We start from the raw sequence: 3,370 nt of genomic DNA, 5'->3' as shown, positions 1-3,370 counted from the left end.
AATATTTTTCGTGATGGTTTATTTGCCTTTGTTTTCACACCTTTAAAAAGAAATTTAGAGAATCTAATAATTTTAAACCTATCCATTTTTGATTTTGAATAGCAAAAAAGATTTGGTGTTTGTTTAAATGTTAATGATCAACTATTTTTTTCAAATATTCAAATAAGTAGTAATCAATGCATTTAGAAACAATTAAGAAATAACATCTCATTTACCATTAAAAGAAGAAATCAGATATGATAACATATACTAAAAAATTATGTATGTATGTAGGTAATTATTTTTGATTATTCGTTATATTTTTATATGTTTTTTTTTCTTGAGTGTTATTTTAGTATATTTAATAAGTTTTTAAATTAAATAGAGAAAGTACAAATTTGTGTGCTCCATAACCCGATGCTTCAAAAAATAATGAAGTAAAAGTACCTGGTAAGTCATGTTATTTTTCAGGTAGGTTTTGCCGAGTGAAGTAAGAATCGAGATACGAAATTTTTGTCACACACCCCCACAATCTTGATTTACTGTTAAGAAATCGGTTTTCCGCACTTATAAGCTTGTAACTCAGTTGACTATATACCGATTTTAGATCTTTCGAATGATATATGTATATAAACTTTTAGAAAACTTAAGAGATCTGTGTGTATTTTCTGTGTTCATTTTTTCATCTTTTTTTCAAATTTGGCAACGTTTTCACGCACTATTTTATAAAGCAACTATACTACTCCTGAATTGATGCAAAATTTACATTTAATATATAATGATTTTTACTTTAAAAAATCGGGGGAAAGTTATTCAACCTTTCACGAGAAAAAACAAATTTTTTGGCTATACAACTAAAAAAATTTTGCTTAACCTTTTTCTCAATTCAGCTTTCACCGATTTGTCCTTGTAGTGAACGCAATATTCTGAAATAATTTGTCATGAAAATTTGAATATCTCATTAACTTTTTAGCCGACTTTGTAAAAATAAACATCAGTTTTACTCGATATTAAACATACTTTTCTCTTAAATTTTTTAAAAGTTTATAGATATAAACATAGACATATCATTCGAAAGGTCTAAACTCGGTTGAGAAGCATCTCATTTAACTCATTAGCAAGCTTATAAGGGCACAAAAGTGTCTGTAGCTATCACAAAATGGTATCGCGTGTCGCATCGCATGTCGCATCGCGTATCGCATCGCTCTAATGTACACTGCGCGCATTTCATCGCGTATCGTATCGCATATCGTATCGCTCTAATGTGCACCGTACCTAATATCTTGAATCGCGACGTCAGATACATTAACTTTATAATGCGCCTTTGCGATTCGATACGATACAAGGGCTCTGGTACTCGATTCCAAAAAACATCGTTTGAAAACTAGCGATTAAAAAGTATAATGAAAAACTGGGAGAAACTACAGAAGGTAACGAACATTCCAAAAAGCAAATTTCAAACTACTCTTGACTTTTGTCTTAAAGCCAACAATTATTTTATGTGTAATAATAAGCTATACACGCAAACCTTTGGAATGCCAATGGACAACCACCTTTTATCAATAATTGCTGGCATCATGATGGACGATTTACTCGAAAAAACCATTTCAGAGCTCAAAAACTTTAATATTAATATTAAATTTATAACAAAATATGTAGATGACATATTCGCGATAGTCAAACGGAATGACGCTAACATTATCCTCCATCATCTGAACAAATACCACAACAAACTTCTATTCACCATACGCGTATACATAGAAGCGACAATCACCTTCTTCTGGACTGGTATTGCAAGCCTACATCTTCTGGCCGCCTGATAAATTTCTTCTCTTCGCAACCAACTAAATACAAAATAAATACCGCGAAAAACCTCATAAACAAAATATTAACAATAAGCCACAAACAATTTCATGAAGCGAACATTGAAAAAATAAAGATCCTAAAAAGCAACAACTACTCTGAACATTTAATACACAACTTAATAAAACAAAAACAAATAAAAAAATCCAAACAAACAATCATCAATTTAGAATTTCAAACACATATGCAATAAACACAACAAAACGATACCACAGTGCCACATACATTCCGAAGCTGACCGAAAACTTCGGCCATGACTTTGCAAAACAACAAAACATAACACTTGCATACAAATCTAATTGCACATTATCCACTGTTTTACAAAAACAAAACGCTCAATAGATGTTCAACAACAAAGTAACGTAGTTTATGAAATTAAATGTAAGGGAAAGGAGAACGTAGAATGAGGAAAGCTGTACATAGGAACAACTAAGCGAGCTCTAAGCACGAACATTAAACAGATATATAAAAAAAATAATAGTACAGCGCGTTCATAACACTACTGGGCACTCAGCAGATTTAGCAAACACAAAAATACAAAAAAAAAAACAGATACACATTACAGAGTTTAAGGATCTTGCAAAAAAGGGGAAACACAATAAACAAAAAAAGAAGACACCGATGACATTTCTGCCGCCAACTTGTTATGCTTATGGAATTCAAATTTAGTTTTTAGTTTAGACAAAGCTATCACAGCAGTTGGTATGGATTTAAGTAGATTTAGTTAATTTAATGGCATATTTTATGTGAGTATTTTTGTGTTCAATTTTTTAGTTGCCCTTTTGTAATTTTTATATATGTACTTATGTATATGTATGTTTATTTGTTCCTTTACTTATTATCGAATATATATGTACATATTTATATTTTTGTAACAGATAATAAAAAACACATCCCTGAAGAAGCTAAGAAGATTAGCGAAACGTTGGCCCGTAAGTGAAATAACGTCGCTTTATTTATACAAAAAGACAGGTCAGACAAGCCTATCAAAAACTAAAAAATTTAAACATATGTTATTAATTAAATATGGCTGCAAAAAAATAATGTTGAAAAAAGTTGCATTATTTACAAAAAGTTAAAGTAAATAAAGAAATTCTAAGAAACCGTAGCTTCGAATTGTTTTATTCACGATTACTGGGCCTATATCTTCAAGCACAGTTTCACACTGTTCTCGATTCAGTCTGAACCTTTCCACAAATTCTGCGTCTCTCAGGAAGAAAGTATTCATTCTCTCTCGATACCGATACACTGTAGGAACGTTTTAGTTTTTACTTTCGGAATCACTTGACCACATATCGACAGAAAAGTTTTATGCTAACGGCAAAATACTTTACAAAACTGAATCTGCTCAGCGTTCGAGATAGGTAGACAATTGTTTACAATTGTAGAAAAATCCGTAACACTACTGTACGAGTGTGTTCGTTGTGTTACGGAAATAGACTACAATTGTCCAAAAACGTCAGTAATTACAAGTACGGCACTTGAAACTACAAGTTGCTTTGTGTTACAAAATATCTACACTTCTTTA

At 31.2% G+C, this 3,370-nt stretch overlaps 1 long non-coding RNA gene across 1 annotated transcript in view; it reads right to left on the bottom strand.

The window, feature by feature from the left end:
- Window positions 1–3,370, bottom strand: part of LOC118735014 — a 6,841-nt gene that overhangs the window by 2,933 nt on the left and 538 nt on the right. The window lies entirely within an intron of this gene.

Source organism: Rhagoletis pomonella, unplaced genomic scaffold (assembly GCF_013731165.1).
Source record: "Rhagoletis pomonella isolate Grant_MI unplaced genomic scaffold, Rhpom_1.0 Rhpom_scaffold_00003, whole genome shotgun sequence".
NCBI classification, from domain to species: domain Eukaryota; kingdom Metazoa; phylum Arthropoda; class Insecta; order Diptera; family Tephritidae; genus Rhagoletis; species Rhagoletis pomonella.
The sequence above is the reverse complement of the archived record's forward strand: the minus strand, read 5'-3'. Positions and strand labels throughout refer to the sequence as shown.